General features: G+C 48.7%; 1 protein-coding gene across 3 annotated transcripts in view; it reads left to right on the plus strand.

Moving 5' to 3' along the window:
* Positions 1-21734, plus strand: part of ATG4D (autophagy related 4D cysteine peptidase) — a 154601-nt gene that overhangs the window by 23358 nt on the left and 109509 nt on the right. The window lies entirely within an intron of this gene.

Here is a 21734-nt window from a genome sequence, read left to right on the forward strand (position 1 = left end):
TGTTCTTTTTAATACAGGTCTCTATCTTGCTTAGGCAAGCAGGCAATATTGGATGGGGATTCAAGTGATTTTGGCCTCAGTAAGCAAATAAATAAATAACCCTGGGCTACCTCGCTAGTTGCACCACGAACATGGCCTCTGTAGCTTATCTCTCACGTTCTTTCTTGAGCTGCTGTCTATCCACTGGTAGAGATGTTCTGTAATTGCTGAACATAGTTGCTGATTACTGGAACACTGCAAACTTGATGTGGTTCACTGGAGAGCAATATTGCAGAATCTTGACCTGTTCATTGCAGCCTGTTGGGAAGAATCTCGGAATGGTTAGAGCCATGCTGTCCACCCCATCCAATTGCTAAGACTTAGTAGAATCAAGCAGTTTTGAAAGCAGCTAGCCTTTCCAGCAGAACAAATAGTTTGGAAATCAGATGACCAATGCTATATTTTCACGTGCAGGAGTGCATACTGAGAGGGGGGGGGGGGGGGGGGGGGGCGGAGCTAGCCATGGAGAGTGATGGCCGCATTCTGAGTGAGCTCCTCTCCAGACGCTGACAATATCCTTCCAAAATCCAACATACAATGACACCCGACAGCGAAATATGATGAGGGGAGTGTGAGGCGAGCATGGGCACCCTTGAGAACCAAGAATATTCCCGCCGCAGAACCAAATCTCTGGTGGAGAGACATCCGACGTGGGAGGGCCATGGCAAGCAAAAACAAAACGAAAGCCTCGGACTGCAGTGACAAGCAGTCCGAGATGCACAGCACGTAATGCGGCATTGGGGCAGTCATCGGACCACTGAGATCGATATACGTAGCCCGGAGTGACCAAGCGGTGAGTGACTGGCATGGAGACCTGTGCAGGAGGGCCTCTCTGAGTATTTTGGCATCTGAGGCGGTGTGTGGTTCCGAGGAGAGCGGCTGACAAAGTGTACAGGCTGTGGCAGGTGGAACGGGCATAGCGCGCAGAGACATCGGCCATATAACAATTTGTGGAGACCCGCATCAGAGGACTCTGCTGCGGAGGGCGTATCTCTTTGTGGTTGCACACCCCATGTCTGAGGATCCTGCACCGCGGGAGCTGCGGCAGAGCTGGTGGAGTCGGGCTGAGGGTGCGTAGACTATTTTCCTGCATCTCCCTCCAGAGATGCATGTACTGCGCCCCCCTGCATGCACAGAACGGACCCGCGGTGAGGCGCGTAGGTGGGTGCCTGGACACACAGAACTGCCCAACCTCGCTTGATATGGAGCCTTTTAATTGCCTGATGGTGCCAGGAATGACGAGCTAGTGCCCACCTTGTGCTTTTTGGAACCTGGGCTTCGTATCTGCACTGCCCCACCTCCTATGCAGAGTGTGGTGGTGCCCGCAGGAGACCTATTGGTGCTCTCCCTGAGTTGCGGACCACATGCACATAGGGGCACCACCATTTGAAAAAGTGGGCTGAAAGTGCGCAGATAAGCGAGCAGAGTGACGCAGAAGGCCTGATCCTTGGATCACAACTTGGTTCTTCTGAGGGGAGGTGCGCACAAATAAGGTGCAGGAAATAGGGTGACCCACCGGGAAAATAGTTGAGCCGCCGCAGGGGTCTGCACCGGTACCAGGTTGCTACAAAACATAAAACAGTTGGGAAATAAAATAGAGGTCTGCACGAAGGTCTACCCGTTGGTTACATGGCACCTTAATTCACGGCGGAATTCCGTGACACTCTGAGCTGTAGCGATTTTTGTGTACCAACCACCTGCTTGCAAGCTATATACTGCTACTTAATATAAACATCACAGAGGCGGACCAAAGGCGCCGGCACTATGGGCAAGACAGACCACACCCAGCCCAAACTAACTTTTGATCAAACAAAGAAGCAGCATGACCAAGGGTCAGAGAGCCAACAGTCGACCCAATCTACGTTGAGAGCAACAGGTGGAGTAACGAACGATGATGTCCAAGTCATGTTTGCCACGATTCCAACTGCATTGTCAAATATTGACGGAAAGACAGATTCTCTGACGTATAGAGTCGATAGGAAGTCTGAGCGCATAGACTAACACAAGGAAAGAATAGATATGGTGGCGCGCAGAATATCCGAGGCTGAAGACAATCCAGCTCAGATGGACACATAACGGGTCAAGATGGATAGGCAGCTTGCTGCCATGGGTGCGAAGGCGGAAGATTTAGAGGCGAGGTCTCGAAGAAACAACATCCGCCTCAAGGGTGTATCGGAGACGACGAATACAGGTCACGTGGAAAAATTTGTTGAACAACTGCTCATATCCCTACTAGGCCGTGAAATATTCTCTGATATATTCATCGTGGAGAGAGCGCACAGATGGTTAGCACCGAAACCACCGGCTGGCTCGAGACCAAGACTGATTATTGCACGTCTTTTGAATTATAGGGACAGGGATGCGGCGCTTAGGAAGGCAAGAGAAATGGGCAAACTGAACCACGAAGGTATGGATATTTCCCTCTACCCTGACTTCACAGGCTCAGTACAAGATGCGAGGAAAAAGTTCAACATGGCGAAACAGAAACTAAGAGACTTAAACATACCATATGCTATGTTGTATACCGCCAGACTTAGGGTTACGAATGAGGGGAAGTCTAGGATCTACATTGACCTTCAGGCTGTGTTAAAGTTTCAAGTTTTTAACAAAGGAGGGAGGGAGAGGGTAAGTGGATTCGATCTCCCCAGGCAATTTACATAAACAAAGTAGAATCCACTCTAGTGGTGGTAGTGGTCCCTACAGTGGTGGTGAGCACACAGTGTTGTGTAGAATACCCCTCACACACCAACAGGCCCCTTGGTGTCATGCTTCATCATCGGGATCTTCGCACCCCTCTACGGGATGCGGCGTGCTGCGACTTACGACTACGTAGGAGCACTTGAAGTGAACTATGTGTTGGTGAGTGTGTTTTTTTTTTTTATTGTGTGAGTAGTGAAGTGGTGAGAGGTGAAAGTTAAAAAATACCTGGCTTGTAGGGTAAAAATAAAATTTATTAAGCCCTCGGCTGGTATTGTTAAAAGGGTGCAGGGTGAGGTTGTTACTGTATTTTAATGTACATCAACCTCAGAAAGTGCGTCGACATGACATGTTTCGGAGTGTGGAAACTCCTTCTTCAGGACGAGGGAGTGCACAAACCTCCTCACCTTACTCACATGCGTTGTAAATGTTAAAGTTTTAATTACAAAAATCTACAAAAAATTAGGTGTAATGTTCCTAATTATGTTTTTATGATCCAGTAGTCTGTTGCGCCCAATTGGCGATAATAGAACAAGACCTGTGAAGATAAAGTGCATAATAAATCAAGACATCACATTAGGATAAAGATTATCATCAGAAAATGTCTGTTCAGAAAAAAGGGCAATCTGTGACCTAGTGTGGTCAGGAACCCTGTAAGAAAAAAAGACCCACATGCAGACTAATACACACACATTTACAAATGGTAAGCCATAAGCTTCTCCTAAGTTGATGTGTTATAGGAGAGAGATTGGTTTGTTCAGTGCTTACTTATTTAATAAGGCAGGATGGCCTCATGAGCCCTGCGTGGTATTGGGGGTAGTCTTCCGGTTCAATGCGGCTACCTAGAGGACATAGGAAACTAGAGTAAGGATTCGTAGTTGTTCCTCGTGGAGAAAATAGGGTAGGTTCCCTGCATCACAAACTCACGGTTACAGCATGCTTCGATGGACTGTCATCCCCTCAACGCGGCTCCGACGATATGCCGTGTGTTAGGAGGTTCGTACCTTATATACTAACCAAAGTGCCCTTAATTGTAGCCTGATTAGAATCGGATATTGCCCATAGAAGGAGAGAAACCTCACTTGATTCTCCGGTTGTGCGCGGAAGAGATGGGCGTTGTCGTTAGTGAAACGTGCATGTGCGCGGGAGTAGCGGCAACCCTGCCTCTCCGTGCAGAGAGGGCGTGTCGCCGAACAGCGCGCATGCGTCGGGAGGTAGCGTGTGGCTCTGTTTTAATCAGGCGCGCTCGCGCTGTGGGCATTCCTGGAATTAATAGAGGAGCGTTATTAGATTTAAACGCGCTCGCTGCATATCGCGCTGTGAAAAATTCTTTCAATTGTTAGTGCTCAACGAAGCTGATGTTCTGGTATGGGCCATGGTTTTATCATGCACTCAACTAAGCAACACCTGTTGGTATGAGTTTGTGAACCTATTTAGCATGAACTGGTTCAATAGATTATAGATGGCACATGGAAAAGAAAGTTTACAGGTCAATCAGATATGCTGGGATAGAATGACAACCCCTATATATATCCATCCTTCGCATACATGCTCCTTGATAAAGCCCCAACTATAGTTGATAACTAAGGGGGGGGGGGGGGGGTATGAACTGGAATTTTTGTGGAACTTATGAATCCATAAGTCAACGTAGTTGGCCCTGTTAAAGTTTCTCCAACAGAAAAGTCAGAGGGCCACGAGGAGGAAATCGCCACGGGGAGACCCGGAAGAGCAATCTACCACATCGGACGTGGAATGAAAGGTTCAGGACGTCTTCTCCAATGCTGGCCTGCAGGCTCGGACGCTCAGTGGTGAAATGCTAAAGAACTGTCCAGGCAGCAATAGACCATGCCCTTTTGCTGGTTCATCAGGCTTACTGGCTGAACGACGCCAGGCCTAAAGACTGTCCTACGTGTTATGAAGCGGCGCCTACTCCACGCCGTCAAAAGCTAATTTGATCGCAGGAGGCTTAATAGCTGTGTCCAGGAGACATGAACGACCAGATAAGTCGAACGATTTGACAAGCTTACAATTAACTCAAGTGCTTATGTACATTTTTGTTTTTCTCGGGCGGCTCCGAATTGAGGAATCGATGTTTGATTCTGATCTCTATCTCATTGCTCGTTAGATGTGGAAGTATTATAAATGTTGAATGTCTAATATTCTAGCTGACGCGTTTACCCATGTGGTTTTACCCACAGGAAAAGGGTTGCCATCTCTTACCCTTCAGTGTGAACCACAACAGTTCTTCATTGATTTTTCTTTTTTTTTGCCTTTTTGTTTTTTGATGGGGCGGGGGAGGCTGAACAATGTTTTTTAGGAATGTCTCCGCTGCATGCGAGGAGGCGGAGTGGGTGGCGGGTGGGGGTCGGGAATGTATGGAAAATTCCAGTTGACCTTGAGCAGAGATACATATATATATATATTTTTCTTCCTTACCAACACATGGGCTTCACAATGAGGAAGGTTAGTGGTAGGGACAGCAATAGAAATGGCTGACACAAACCTGAATACCCGAAAATTGACGTTTCTGACATGGAATGTTCGCTGACTTCAAAATCCCCAGATGATACGTAGAGTGCTGGCATACTTGGATAGGCATGGAATTGATGTTTCAAAGAAGTAATGTTATGCTGTTCCTCTAGTGGTGGAGTTGTAGAGTCAACTAGAGGCTGGGTCCAGCTAGGAAATCCATTTGTTGGATTTTAATGCCCTCACACCCTCTTATGTGTCATGCTTCATCATATGGGCTGCTACTCGTTGGGTCGGTGGTGCAATAACCAACGGGCTCACCTAAAAAGGGGCACTTTATCAGAGATCTTTTATCCAACAGCCGTATGGTGAAGTACGGGTATGGGCCAGAAGTGTGTAGATTTACAGATGAGGTTTAAAAAGTAGGACTTGGATTACCTGGCGTGGAATACCTTATTCTGGGGGTCTCCTGCCCTAATTAAAAACAGTGAACACGGCATTCATCAGAGTGTAATGTCTCGTGGTAGAGTGTCTGTTGTTTGTAATCGTAGGCCAACATGTTTCTCACGTATCGTAAATTAACTCTCGATTCTTCAGGACCGGGAAAACAGGAAAACTATCTACACTTGAAATCTTTTGGTAACTCAGTTTGACAAAAGAAGGAAAGGTGTCTATTTATAAAAAAGAAGTACCTGTGGTAGCCTGGGTCCAGACCCGGTGAATTGGGTAGGTCTGGAGGAACGACGTTAGGAAGCCAAACTCCAGCACACACAGGAGTCAAGCCTTGTGTTGACCCTCTGGTACTGTTGATGCCTGGATACCTTACAGAATTAGGCAGATCCAGGCTACCACAGATACTTTTTTATCAATAGACCTCTTTCCTTCTTTGGTCGGTGGATAGTGCAGGAGTACTGTGGGAAGCGTTTAAAGTCACGATAAGGGGGCACTGTATTAATAGGCACGCTCTCATACTGAAGGACATTCAGCAACAACTTAATTTGATAGAAAGGGACATAACGCTACTCGAGGAAGAACACACACTGACCCTGCACTACTAGCACAAATGCGGGGGGAAATGGATGATTATCAATCACAAGCCGCAGACGAAGTAAAATACAAATCTCGTAGATTCACAGTGCGTACCTACGGTGAGGGTGGTAGACTGGGGCGGGCTTTATCAAGCAAAATAAAACCGGCGCCAACGATGTCGTTCATTACACAAATAGTGGACGAACGCAACCATGACCTATATGACACTATGTCTATTTTGGAATGCTTTAAGCGCTATTTCTGCCATCTCTATGACACAAATACGACAGTTACCCCATTAGAAATAAATCAGTATCTGCAGGATATCGGTATAGCCTGGTTGTCGGACACACATAGGAAATACCTGAGTCATCCTATTTCTAAAGATGAAATTATTGACGCCATAAACTCCCTTCCGAACAATAAAGCACATTTCCTGGACGGGCTTTCCGCTAAATTTTATAAAGAATACCGGGATTTGCTAATACCATACTTAGCAGAAATGTTCGACGAAGCGTATGAGGAAGGTAAACTACCCACTCCGTTATGGGATGCTCTATTGATGGCCCTTTCCAAACCGGATAAAGATCTCACAAAATGTGACTCTTACCGGTCACTATCCCTAATTAATATTGATATTAAGATCTTAGCAAAAATCATCGCAACCAGGATACAGCTTCTACAGGAGAGACTGGTGCTGCCTGACCAGGCAGGTTTTGTACCAAATAGATCCACGTCTCATAATCTCCGAACAATATTTGCATTATATCACCATTTAGACCCAGAAATACAAGCAGCAGCCGCATAATTGGATGCAGGGAAAGCCTTCGATTGAGTGGGTATATATGTTTACATTGCTACGTAGAATGGGCTTTCCGGAGCTGTTCCTGAAATGGATAGAATTATTATATAATGGTCCCACTGCTAGGGTTCCATACAAAGAGGCACAAGACAGGGTTGCCCGCTCTCTCCTATACTGTTCACGCTAGTCATAGAACCCTTGGCTTGCATGATCAGACACCGACACTCAGACTACTCTACAATTCAAACTCCGCCCTCTCAGCATTTCTCTCCATGCTGACGATATGGTGCTTTTCACCCAAAACCCTGACACGCATTTAAACACACTTATCAGGGACTACGTACGATTCGAACAATATTCAGGACTGCGTATTACTGGGACAAGTCGGTGGTCATACCGCTGACACTGCTCACAACACAACCAATTTTGGATTACCCCCTAAAATGGCATACGGACCCGGTAAAATACCTGGGTATATGGATTCATAGGGAACCGGAACAAGTAGTAAAGGACAACTACAGCAGGGCAACAATCAAACTGAATGAGCAAATAGATAGATGGATAAAGATGCCCCTTTCTCTGGCAGATCGGATAGCTCTGCAAAAGATGATTGTTCTACCTAAATTCTTATATTTTTTTAGTAATCAATCAATCAAGGAATTTGTAAAGCGCGCTACTCACCCGTTAGGGTCTCAAGGGGCTGGGGGGTGGTTGCTACTGCTCGAACAGCCAGGTCTTGAGTTGCTTCCTGAAGGCAAGGTGGTCCTGTGTCAGCCGGAGGTGGGTGGAGAGGGAGTTCCATGTCTTGGCCGTTGGGTAGGAGAAGGATCTTCCTCCGGCGGTGGCTTTGCGAATGGGTGGGACGTTGGCCAGGGCGAGGCTGGCGGAGCGGAGCTGGCGGGTTGGTGTGTAGAATGCAAGGCGGTTGTTGAGGTACTTGGGGCCCGCGTCGTGGAGGGCCTTGTGTGCGTTGGTGAGGAGTCGGAATGCGATTCTCTTGCTGACGGGGAGCCAGTGCAGATTCTTCAGATGGGCGGAGATGTGGTTGTGGCGGGGGATGTCCAGGATAAGTCTTGCCGAGGCGTTCTGTATGCGCTGTAGTCTTTTCTGGATCTTGACTGTGGTTCCGGCGTAGAGGGTGTTTCCGTAGTCTAGGCGGCTGGTGACAAGGGCCTGGGTGACCGTCTTCCTGGTAGTGGTGGGGATCAATCGGAAGATTTTCCGGAGCATGCGCAGGGTGTTGAAGCAGGACGATGACACGGCGTTGACTTGCTTGGTCATCGTGAGGGAGGAGTCAAGGATGAAGTCCAGGTTGCCTGCGTGGTCGGTGGGTTTGGGGGCGGTGCCCAGGTCAGGTGGCCACCAGGAATCGTTCCAGGCCGAGGGGGACGGACCCAGGATGAGGACTTCCGTCTTGTCTGAGTTCAGTTTCAGAAGGCTGAGTTTCATCCATTCCGCGACGCCCTTCATTCCTTCCTGGAGGCTGGCTCTGGCAGTGTCCAGGTCGTTGGTGAGGGAGAGGATCAGTTGTGTGTCGTCGGCGTAGGAGATGATGTTGAGGTTGTGTTTGCGTGCGATGGCCGCGAGGGGGCTCATGTAGACGTTGAAGAGGGTGGGACTGAGCGAGGATCCTTGTGGGACGTCGCAGATGACTTCGGTGGCCTTGGTCCGGAACGGGGGGAGGCGGACTCTCTGGGTTCTACCGGCAAGGAACGAAATGATCCATTCCAAGGCCGCGCCTTGGATTCCGGTGTCGCTGAGACGTTGTATTAGGGTGCGGTGGCATACCGTGTCGAAGGCTGCTGAGAGGTCCAGGAGGATGAGTGCAGTGATTTCCCCGTTGTCGAGCATAGACCTGATGTTGTCGGTGGCTGCGATGAGGGTGGTCTCAGTGCTGTGGTTTGCTCGGAAGCCGGACTGTGACGGGTCGAGGGATCCGTTGGTTTCGAGGAAGGCGGAGAGCTGCTTGTTGACCGTCTTCTCGATGACTTTGGCAGGAAACGGGAGGAGTGAGATGGGTCGGAAGTTCTTGGGGTCCGCGGTGGGTTTTTTCAGTAGGGCGCTGAGTTCGGCATGCTTCCAGCTCTCCGGGAAGGTGGCAGATGTGAAGGAGCTGTTGATGACGTCGCGGAGTTGAGGTGCGATGATGGAGTCGGCTTTGTTAAAGATGTGGTGTGGGTATGGGTCGGTGGGGGAGCCGGAGTGGATGGTGCTCATCGTGCGGGCGGTGTCTATGGTGTTGACCGGGCTCCAGGTGCAGAGGGTGGCGGTTGGGTGCGCTGGTTGGGTGGTTGGTCTGTGTGCCGAAGCTGTCGTGTATGTCGGCGATATTGCGGTGCAAGAACGAGGCGAGTGCGTTGCAGAGGTCTTGCGAGGGTGTGATGTCGTTGTTGCAGGCGCTGGGGTCGGAGAGCTCTTTAACAATGCTGAAGAGTTCCTTGCTGTTGTGTGTGTTGTTGTCCAGGCGCTGTTTGTAGGTAGTTCTCTTGGTGGTACGAATCAGTTGGTGGTGCTTGCGGGTGGCGTTCTTGAGGGCTGTCATGTTCTCTGTTGTCTGGTCCTGACGCCAGGTTTTCTCCAGGGAGCGGCAGGCTTTCTTTGAGGTTATGAGGTCGTCCGTGAACCACGTGGCTTTCTTGCTGTGGGGTCTGCTGGGTGGTTTCCTCAGTGGTGCAAGTTCGTCGGCGCAGTCGGTGAGCCATTGTGCGAGGGTGCGGGCTGCTTCGTTGGGGTCAGTCGTGATGGTGGGAGGGTTCTGGTTGAGGGAGGTGGTGAGCTGGTCAGCTCTGCTCTTGCTCCAGCTCCTGCGGGGGGCCTATTGCGGGTGGTGGTGGGTCGTGGTTTTCTTGAAGGAGAAGTGGACGCAGCTGTGGTCTGTCCAGTGGAGTCCGGTGGAGTGACTGAAGGAGATTTGCTTGCTGGAGGAGTAGACGGGGTCAAGCGTGTGGCCGGCGTAGTGGGTGGGGGTGTTCACTAGTTGCTTGAGTCCGAGGTTGTCCAGCAGGGTGGTGGTGTTGCTGTCCAGGTGGAAGTTGAGGTCTCCTGGGAGGATGTAGTCTGGGGAGGTGAGGGCGTGCGGGCTAACGAAGTCTGCAATGGCTTAGCTGAAGTGAGTGCATGGTCCCGGGGGTCTGTAGATCAGGATGCCTCTGAGGGTGGTCCTGGGGTCGGTGTGTATCTGGAAGTGCAGGTGTTCGGCGGCTGTGAGGGTGTCTTCCGAGTTAGTCGTGATGCGGCTGGTGTTTCTGTGGACGATGGCGATGCCTCCTTCGGTTTGGTTGGAGCGGTCCCTCCGGGTGATCTTGTAGCCGTCCGGGATGGCTATGGCGATGTCGGGGGCTGAGGAGGGGTTCATCCAGGTTTCCGTGAGGAAGGCGACGTCCGGTGCTGTTGTGTCTAGGAGGTTCCAGAGTTCGACTGCGTGCCTGTGGACGGAGCGGGCGTTGAGCAGGATGCACTTGAGGTGATTCTTGCTGGTGTTAGGCTTGGTGGGTGCTGGTCCGGGACGGATGCAGGTGAATTTGCATTCTTGGCAGGTGAAGGGTCTGTGGGTGCGTTTCGGGGTGGCCAGGTAGCAGGCGGGGTTCCGGCTGGTGTTGAGTGCGTGGAGGCTGGCGGCGTCGTAGGTTCGTCGGGTACGTTGGCATCGGCGAGATCCAGCGTTTCTGGCACGGTCCAGGCGCGGACGGGCGCAGACAGGCTTGCCTTTGGCACGCCTTCCGGCGCACAATCGGCGCGGACTCTGCCATAAATGGCGAGGAGGGAGGAGCAGCTGGGAGGAGGGAGCGGGGTGGCGAATGGGAGAGGGGAGAGGGAACCGAAGAAAAAGGGGGCAGGCCGCGGGGGAGGAGCGGCAGGGAGCGGGGTGGAACAGCGGGAAAAGGCAGCAGAAGCGAAAAATATAAAATCAGGGGCACAACAGTGAAATTAGACAGATACTGGTACTAACGGAGGAAAGACCAGGGGGAAGAGAAGGAACCTCGACTGCAGGGGAAGCGACGAACAGGCGGCGGCAACAAGGGGGACCGGGTGACCTCAGGAGGAGCCACGCAGCCAATGCAGAAGTTGACATGGGCGGGGACACAGGCCAGGGTGCGGTGGGATATACTGACGGAGCCATATCACACGGGAGGTTTCGGTGCACCGGACCTTCAACTATATTACTATTGTGCACAGGCACAATATGCTCATTACTGGCTACAGACACATGCACTTAATTTCTCATGTGGGGGTGGAAATAGACAGCGTGGACCCGGCACCTCGGACGGCCTATGTGGCAGACCCGAAATCCTTTACCCATCATGACCGGATTCAAACGCTACATTGCACTTCTAGAGCTTGGTACAAACTGGCTCGGCGCGCGAAAACTTTCCGTTTATTTGCTAGCACTACCTATCGCACATCACCCGAGACTGTCAGTTAAGCAAGAAAAAGGTATGCTGCAACTGTTTGACGAAATGTAATTTACCACTATGGCGGACATATTCCCACATGGGAGATTTATTGGGAGAGATGACCCATCATTAAGTATACACAACACCCCCATGAAAGTGTTTGCTCATGTGCGGTTGCAGACGCCGATAAAGGAACTATATGACTCATATCCGGAGGAACCGTCTCACTTACAAACACTACAGACAATGATAGTTGCACCTTGCCGCCGTAAACTAGTTACCCATCTATACACTGCGGCACAAGCGGAACACAGTAGAACTGTGAATAGATCGCTTAATAAATGGGAGGAACTACTGGGGGACACGAAGTGTGCAAGACTGGGAGTATAGTTGTACACAATTACAATTGATGCAAAATTGCAACCTGCGTATCATACACTTTAAATTCTTGCACCAATTTTACTACACACCGACTCAGTACACAGGTACGGGCTGCGACAAGATGACAAGTGCTATAGATGCGAGGCTTTACATGCAGACTTCTTACATATAGCGTGGGCTTGCCCGCAGCTCCATGCATACTGGGAAGATATTACAGAAGCACTCACAATAAGGCTATCAGAGATGATTCCTAATGCCACATTAGTATGCCAATTAGGGATATATAGAATAGCGCCTGTAAAAAGGAGGACATTTCTGGCTGTAGCGCTTTTACTGGCTAAGCGCTGTGTCGCTATGAGATGGGGTAGTAGATGCCCCCCCCCCCCCCCCCCCCCCCCCCCGATTTCATGACTGGTTGAAGGACATGTCATACTGTCGACACCTTGGAAGTCTATGCGGAAGAATTGCCGCGGTCATCCAGGCCCAAGGACTACTGGGAACCTCTGGTACAATATTTACAGCGTGCGCAGGTGGAAGGGAGTGATGTGGGACCTCATGAGACAGTTTAAATATGAGACATCTATATTTCCACGCCGCCTAGGGGTTTAGAACCGTGTAACTGATTAGAATGAGAATAAATAAAAAGCACTGTTCTTATTTCTCTGATTTTAAAAATGTTCTAATGCAATTAAGACACACTACGGTCATGTCGCGGTAAAGACAAGACAAAAGACAGAGAGAGACATATGCCATGTAACTAATGCTCCTGACCACGATAAGAAAAGGATTTTTGTCATTATATATGTATGCACTATAATGTAAATTCTTTGCTTCCTTTTTTTTAATTACATTTTGTTTTTGTATAAATGTGTAATATTAAGGAATGTGTGACTTGCTCAATGCTGACCGGAACCAATAAACAAAATAAAAGAGAGAGCATACTTGATTTCATGAGTTCACCAACCTGTTCAGGTCTAGCACAGAGTTATCTGATTGGGCCCAGGTGGTCCCAATGCTTGGCAAATAATAAATACATTTGGATAACAATTTACCATTAATATAGATGGAGATTGATTATACGGTTAGTGGTTATCCTGCCTTTATTTGAGTGCTAATCTCCATTAATTTAGTGAATAGCGCGATTGGCAGTGATTTAATAAATTGTATGGTTCTTCAGTTTCACAAACATTTTTTGTGATGGCTGTGTCTAAGGTGTAGGTATGGTTTCTGTAATGTGATTTAATGCTTGGGGTCTTTTTAAAATAATTCTTTATAAAGGTTTTTTTGTGTGTGCACTTATGTGGTTCTGGCATGTGTTCTTGACCTGGTGTTGCTTGTTAAGCTGTTTTTTTTATGAGTGGTAACTTGATGATGAAGAAGGTATATATTTTTTTGGGCATCACTGACGTGCAGGTCTGGACATGGTTACTGGCGGTGCAAGATGATGCAGTTCTTTTCATATTCAAAGGATTTGGTTGCATGAATTTATTTGACGTTTGTTATCTCCTCTGCACACTTTTATTTTTTTATTTCTTGATTGATCTGTTTATTTCCCAATTTCTTCTTGTGGAGCCTTTTGCTAGGGACCAGATCGATCTTTTCCCTTATGCTTTCCAGAAGGTAGTTGTCGGACAGTGCACTGAAATATCACAGTACATAACTTACATTATTACATTTTTAGATTTAAGAAAATCCTACAATCTAACGAAAGCTTGTTTTCTTTAAGTTATTCAGATGAGACACTTTGTTGCTGTAAGTTAATATTTATTTTTTAACAGCATCTTTTGGCATAGTGGAGTAACATCAACTGACTAATGTTTCTTTCCCGGCGCACAATACGAACAAGGTTTTTCAAAGCTTCTTTTAAGTCTGTATGTAATCTGGATTTGTTTGGATCCTTTGTCAGGCGTGGAACAAGTGATCTGCCAAAAAAGTAGTGTTAAGAACTTATATAGTCTGCCCCAAAGACTATTGTTGTCCGATCAGGCATTTGTAGCTTGTTGGTGAAGCGGGTTGGGATTTTTTAGCTCCACTGAGTGGTTGATTTTAAAAGGGTGTTTCATTTCAGCGTTCAGTCATTTTCATTCTTGCGAAAACCCATTTTGTGTGTTTCTTCACAGTTCAGAACATTTTCTAGTTGCTCGTGAGTCGGGTCTACAATGGTGCTATTGTAATGCTCTGAAAGTTCCCCTTTTCAAAGGCTTTTTCATCCTGAAGTTCCTCATTCCTGAATCCTGGCTTGCTGCCATCTTTCCTGATTTAACAATACCCGCCTTTATTTCATGGCTTTTCCATTGCACTTTGTAATAACAGCCATTACCTTCAATATACTGTTATCCAATAGTGTTTGTAATTATCAATGTCTACACGTCTTGGTTTGCGAAATCTGCCTTTTAAAAATAGCCTCTATCGCAATGTTTACAGTCAACACTGCCCACAATGTACACACATTAATGGAATGTATGCTGTTGTGTTAAATCACTGTTAGAAATGTATTCATAACCTAAGATCCCGTAGTGCACAAGAGGCACAGTTCTTCACAAGACCCAGAATATGTTGTAAGGAATACATTGAACGCTTAGACACTTGTTTGGTTAGGTAGGTGTGCTGTTGGATGGGAATCTACAAGGACTGTCACAATATTTTTCTTCAACGGTCTTATTTTGTACTTCATCCCTTATTTTATAATTAGTATCTGATAGCTCTGTATTTGTAGTCATGACCCAGGCTCTACCTATGACGCCCCTTTTTTGTTATCGCACTTATATATCCATGCCTAGATGTAAGGCTGCAGTCTAGATATTATTTGCTTGGCCACATCAATATTGGATTGTAATGCATCCTTTTTGCACGTCACATGTAATGCACAGCATGTCAAAATTGTTTCTGACAACATATGCCTATGTGTCCTTTAATAATCATTCAACGTGTAAAAGTTGGTGCTACCCTTCCTTGGTTTCAGTTCCAGTTCAAGTGCTTCTAGGGAGTGTGCCGTCATAATATACCCTCTCCGACATGAGGCAGTTCAGACTCAAAAAAGTAATGCCTTACCAGTTCGGGATTCCCAGAGTAAGATTGATTTTGGGTTCCAATTATTAGTAACAGGCACTTATCAACATAATAGCTTTTATCCAATTTACACTTCATCATTTTAAATACAAGCAATGTACATATTTTGCAACACGATTGTATTTCTTTTTGTAACATATAAACTTTAGCGCCTTTCATTTCCCCTTCATACCAACACCTTTTGTTTTGCATTTCCTGGTATTCTGAGCGTTCTAAGAACCTTTATTGCGCGATGTTCTGCAAAGAGTTGTTTAGGTAATTCGAAAAGTACCTCAATGTACACAAGCCAGAATATTATTAAAAATGGGAATCTATTGGTCCAGCTCTGCATTCTTTTTAGGTCTCTCCTACACAGCACATGAACAGTGCTGCAAGTTCTATTGTTTGCAATTCAGTGAGCTTACAAACATCACACAGCATACCATTATTGCTCATCTCCCGTAGGCTTCCCTAGCTTTCTTGTGTTAGCTCTTCCCTTGGAACGTCTTTTTTTTTTCTTGCTCGTAATTTTGCAACTCCAGTTTTTTTTATTTATTTCTAGAAGTGTTTTGTTATTCTTGTACGTGAAAGGTGCTTTCCTACTTTTAATAGAGGCATATAGCTTTTTATCTGTTTTACTTTCACCCTATCTATCACCTCTATTGATGCTTTAGTTACTTACACACTCAGCTGTACTACTCTACCCCACTCTACTAAAAGCCATGCTATGCCGGCTCCACACTATGCCGCTCCACATAATGACACTCCACATAATGACACTTACACCATACCTCTCCACGCCATTCCACTCACTCTGTTTCACACCGCGCCACTCCACGCCAATCTCCACAATGCAACTACACTCTGTGCCATGCCACTTTATGCCACTCAACGCCACACTACTCTACTCTGTAATTCGCTCTGCCACTGCACTCTATTCCAATCAATGCCACTCTGTTCTCCGACTCTTTGTTCTTCACCACTGTAGACCACACAATGCCACTCTACACCATGCCACTCTACTGTACACCACTCTATGCCACCCTGCTCTGGCACTCTATGCCACTCTGCTCTCTCTACGCCATTCTGTTCTATGCCACTCTATTCCACACAATGCCACTTTACGCCATGCCACTCTATTATATACCACTCTATGCCACTCTGTCACTCTACGCCACTCTATTCCACACAATGCCACTCTACGCCACTGTATTGTACACAGTGCCACTCTCTACACCACTCTATTCCAGACAATGCCACCCTACTCTACGCCACTCTATTCCAGTGTGCCACTCTGTCCTACGCCACTGTATTACACACAGTGCCAATCTGTGCCACGCCACTCTACTTCACTCTATTCCACGGTCCTCAACTCCTCCCCACTTTATGCTACTGTGCTCATCTCTACTTTACATCAATCTACTCTACACAACTCTACTCCGTGCCACTCTACTTTATGCCAGGCCGCACCACACACTATGCCACTCTCCGCTTTGCAGCTGTCATATGTGCCATCCCAGCAACGATTAGTCATGCTGCTGTACAACATGGCTTAAAGACATTGATAAAGCGAGTAGCTCTCAGATAGGCGAGACCTATTGGCTTTGGCAGTGCTTGTTCTTAAAGTAACTCCCCATATTCTCTTTATGCTATGTGTATCTTGATTGTGATCAGCCAGTTCAGTCCATGTGAATAAGAAGGCCGTTCCACCTTTTATATTATCTCTCGGAGGACAGGCTGACCCAGATTGTAAAGGTTTTTTTTGGGGGGGGGGTGGCACTTGTGACTGTATCCGTGAACTGATCTGTCCATCAAGGCAAGAACTTTGAAAATCGGAGTCATTTGTGTCCCTACTCAACTAGGCATTCTTAATAGTGGGGTTCCGTAAGAAATGTTACCTTCTTCGGCACCAATCCTTGCCATTGATGTCTTTGAGTAGAAATGTAATTTTGGCTCTTTTATTTAAAGGCCATTGTGTAACTGATTTATTATATGCCAGCATGGCTTTGATAATAGACGGATTTCTTTAGCCGGAAAAGGCTTGATTTTGCATGGCATTGTGAGTTGGTGGAGGCTGGTGCATACAAGTATTGTGTACCTTGAATATGGTGGTTTTTAAAACGCCATACACTCCATGTATGCTCTTAGGTGGTCCCTAAAGTTTTTCTTTTCGATCCATTTTTAAGCTAATAGAATGGCAACAGCTTAAAGCTATTCATTATTTTCACCTCTGTGGCTTCGTCAAGAATATATTACGTGTTTTCAAATGCATTTCTTTGTATACTTTAGTTTTTGTTAAAATTTCGTTTTTTTTAAAGGTTTTTTTCTTTGCCTCGTTGCTTAATAAAGCAGTTGAATGTAAACCTTGTTTCCACTCGTACATTACCTCTACGTCCCTCGTCCTCGACCCAGTCATAACACATGAGGCATTTAAACCGACAGGAAACAAAACAGGAAACGCTTTTTAGACTCCACCCACCTTCTTGTCAGGTGCTATAACACACCTCACCACCAGAAGCAAATCCTGTTTTGTTTCCTGTCGGATGGAATTCTGATGGAGGACGCTTCGGTTGGTGCCAGGCACTTACCTGCTTCGCCTGTCCTGTGGTTTCCTCCTTTGCTGGGCATTGGGGGTGCTCATGGACCTCCGTGGGATGTGGACACCGGGCTGCTGGGCTTCCTGTGTTTCCTGGATTGCTGGGGACCTGGGTTGCGGGGCCTCTCGGGTCCCCAGGGATTTCGTCTGTTTCTTGCTGGGAGTGTCTCTACATCTGTCCTTGGACCAGGCTGCAGATGATAATATCCTGAAGGATGGGTTTGATAAAAAGGTGGACTCCACTCTGAAGAAGTCCTATGCTGGTTCTCACCTGGCTCTTCGGTCGGGGGGTCTATGGTGCGTATGTTGCACAGTCTTTGCTGGCTAACTTCAAGACTTTGTTTTCTACTATGCAAGAGGGGGGCACTTGTCCGGAGTTGCTGGAATCTATGGAACGTCAGTCGGAGTTCCTTTCGGACATTGCCTTTGACTCGGTCAGGGCTTCAGCTCTATCTTGTGGTTCCTCTGTTGCTACCCGTCGGAACTTGCTTCTGCAGGGGTTGGAAAACGGATGCTGCGCAGCGTTCTATGGCCTTGAGGTTGCCTTTTTCGGGTTCTCATCTTTTTGGAGACGCCCTGGAGGACAAGCTCCATAAGGTCTTCAAGGAGAGGAAGCATACGTTGTCATTTCGTCATACTCCTTCTCAGAGGGGGTCCTCCTTCTCCAATGCCCGGTCTTTTCGCCAGCCTTCCAGATTTCAGCAGTCCTCGTTTAAGGGCCAGCGTGGTGCTCGTAGGTCTTTTCCTAGGAGGTTCCAGAAGAAGCCCCAGCCGGATGGTGGGTCTGGCGCTCCTCGCTCCTGACTACGGCGTTCCAGTGCCCGTTCTCGTTGGTGGTCAGCCCGCGGTTGGTGGGAGACTGCGGTTGTTCTTACATGCTTGGCTGCTGACGACCTCGGACCAGTGAGTGCTGGATGTTCTTTCCCGGGGTTACCCGATAGAGTTCCTGTCTCCCCCTCCTCCTTCGGGTGTGGTGGTGACCCCTGTGCCTTCGGACCCTTCTCGCCGTCTGGCGTTGCTGGAGGGTGTTCAGTTGCTGTTCGACAAGCGGGCGATTGTCCCGGTTCCCACTCTGGAACGAGGACTGGGGACTTATTCCGTTGTTTTTGTGGTTCCGAAGATCACGGGGGGTTTCCGTGTCGTCATCAATCTTCGGGCCCTGAACTTGTTTGTGCAGAAAATCCCATTCAAGGTGGAGACTTTGCAGAAGGTAATACCCCTGATTCAGGAGGGTTGGGTGTTCACCTCACTGGATCTCCAGGATGCCTACCTGCATGTTCCGATGGCGTTGGGGGATCAACGGTTCCTGCGCTTCTGCCTGGAGGGTCATCACTGGCAGTTCTGCGTCCTTCCCTTCGGTCTCCGGTCCGCTCCCCGGGTGTTCACCAAGGTGGCTGCTCCCTTGGTGGCTCATCTCCATCTCCTGGGGGTGTCCGTGTTTCCGTTCCTGGACGATTGGCTGCTGCAGGCTCCGTCTCCGGAGGTCATGTCCCGCCACCTTTCCTTGACCATGCGTACGCTCGAGGATCATGGCTTCCTTGTCAATCTACCAAAGAGTCATCTGGACCCTGCTACTCGGAGGACCTTCGTTGGGGCAGTATTCGACTCTGTGCTGGGCAAGGTCTTTCTCTCAGAGTCACGGATTCTACGTCTTCAGTCTTCGCTGAGGAGGTTGCTTTCCAAGGTCTCGGCTCCTCTCATGCAGTGGCTGGTGGTTCAGGGCCACATGTCTGCCACTGTGTTCACGGTGCCCTGGGCCAGGGTTCATCTTCGGCCTCTGTTATGGCATGTTCAGCGTTGGGTGCCCTTCCCTGTCCAGGAAGTCTCGATTCCTGTTCCTGTATCTCCGGAATTGGTGTCTGCTCTCCAGTGGTGGCTGGATTCTTCCAATCTGACAAGGGGCATGTGGTTCCACCCTCCACCCCCCTTGGTGTTGACGACTGATGCCAGCGCTTCCGGTTGGGGTGCGACTCTAGGCCCTTGGGCGGTGCAGGCGCGTTGGCTGCCTTCGGAGTCATGCCGTTCTTCGAATTGGAGGGAGCTGTCTACGGTGGAGAGGGCTCTTCGCCTTTTCAAAGATCGTCTTCTGGGGTGCAACGTGTTGGTGAGGTCGGACAACACTGTGACGGTGCCTACATCAACCACCAGGGCAGTACCCGCAGCCTTTCCCTGAACTTGGTGGCGTGTGCAATTGCGAATTGGGCCAAGTGTCATCTGGTGGCCCTTTCGGCTCGGTACATCCGGGGTGTGGACAACGTGGTTGCAGATTCCTTGAGTCGGCGGTTCCCGTCCTCTCTCACCCTGTGTCTGTCCCCTCGGATTTTCCGGTTGCTGTGCCTGAGATTCGGGACTCCGGTGCTGGATCGGTTTGCCTCCCGAACCGATGCCCTGCTGCCCCTGTTCTGCTCCAGGGCTCCGGAGTCGGGGGCTTGGGGAGTGGATGCCTTGGCTGTCCTTTGGCCTCCTTGGTTTCTCTATGCATTCCCCCCCTTTCCTCTGATCCCTGCCTTCTTGCTGAAAGTTCAGCGGGTGGGGGCTCAGGTGGTGGCTGTTCTGCTTTATTGGCCTCGCCGCTCCTGGTTTCCTCTGCTGCTGAGTCTGGCGGTGGGCCCTCCGTGGATCCTGCCCCGCTGCCCGTCTCCTCTGAGCTCCCCGTCAACCTCCCTGCTGGTTCCTCTCACCTTGGCGGTCTGGAGGTTGAACGGCTGTCTCTTGGTGTCCGGGGTTTGCCCGACCACCTCATCACTGTGATGCAGGCTTCTCGTCGGAAGTCCACTCTTTCCTCCTATTCCAAGCACTGGGTTTCCTTTTCTTCTTGGTGTGCTTCCCTGGGCCTGTCCCCTGCCTCCTGTGATGTTTCTTCTATTCTTCAGTTTTTTTTGGATGGCTTTCAAAAACTCTATGCTTTGTCCACTTTGAAGGGTCAGTGGGCGGCTATCTGGGCCTTTCGGGATCCGGCTTCTCTTCTGCCTTCGGACGGGTTGATGGTTTCTCGTCTGTTTCGGAGTTTTTCTCTTTCTGCTCCTTCTGTCCGCTCCCCGGTTCCTCCCTGGGATCTTTCTTTGGTTTTGGGTGCCTTGCAGTCCCCTCCCTTTGAGCCTTTGGAGTCCGTGGCCTTGAAGTTCCTGTCTTTCAAGGTGGCCTTTTTGGTCGCTGTTACATCTGCTCGGAGGTTGGGCAAGCTTACGGCATTGCGCTGTTCTCCCCCCTTCTTGAAGTTTATGGACGACGCGGTGGTCCTTTCTTTGGACCCGGGGTTTTTGCCTAAAGTTCGTTCTCGTTTCCATTCCTCCCAGGAATTGATTCTTCCTTCTCTCTGTCCTTCTCCTTCCTCGCCTTCTGACATCTTGCTCCATTCTTTGGATGTGAGGCATGCTTTGTCTGTTTATGTTGCAAGTTCTGCTGGGTTTCGGTCTTCTGACTCCCTCTTCGTTACGTTTGGTTTGGCTGGTAGGGGTAAAGCTGCCTCTCGCCTTACTTTGGGTCGTTGGATCAAGGCTGTGATCTCTTTGGCTTACCAGGGCTCTGGTTTGCCTGTCCCGTCTGGTGTTCAGGCGAGATCCACCAGGGGTGTGTCTGCTTCGTGGGCTGCTTTCCATGGAGTTCCCCTTGAGGAGATTTGTAGGGCGGGGACTTGGGCGTCCGAGTCCACTTTTGTGCGACATTATCGCTTGAATTGTGCTCTGTCTGGCCGCCCTAATTTTGGTTCTGGTGTGTTGCAAGCTGTGGGGGGGTTCCCCCCCCCTGTTTGATTCTGTTTGTTTCTATTTATTATTAAACTCTGTCTTGCTGCACTTCTTTGTGTTTGTTCTGTTTCTGTTTCTGGTGTGCCAAAGGCCTTTTTGGGGTTGCTTTGGTATGCCTCATGTGTTATGACTGGGTCGAGGACGAGGGACGTAGAGGTAATGCTTTGATTACTGGGGGTAATCCCCATTACTCTTAGTCCTACTCGTCCTCGACCCAGTCATACAACCCGCCCGCCCTCCCTTTCCAGGCCTTTGGTGCTTGGTACATCAGGAGTTGCTTCTGGTGGAGAGGTGTGTTATAGCACCTGACAGGAGGGTGGGTAGAATCTAAAAAGCGTTTCCTGTTTTGTTTGCTGTCGGGTGGAATACCTCATGTGTTATGACTGGGTCGAGGACGAGTAGGACTAAGAGTAATGGGGATTACCCCCAGTAATCAAAGCATTAATGTGGTTCAGCTACCTTTTAGTCATTCATGGGTAATTTCACTCTAACCAGGTTATTTGCTACTTATTCATCAATGATGTTGTGACGTA

Source organism: Lissotriton vulgaris, chromosome 1_1 (assembly GCF_964263255.1).
Source record: "Lissotriton vulgaris chromosome 1_1, aLisVul1.2, whole genome shotgun sequence".
Taxonomy (NCBI): domain Eukaryota; kingdom Metazoa; phylum Chordata; class Amphibia; order Caudata; family Salamandridae; genus Lissotriton; species Lissotriton vulgaris.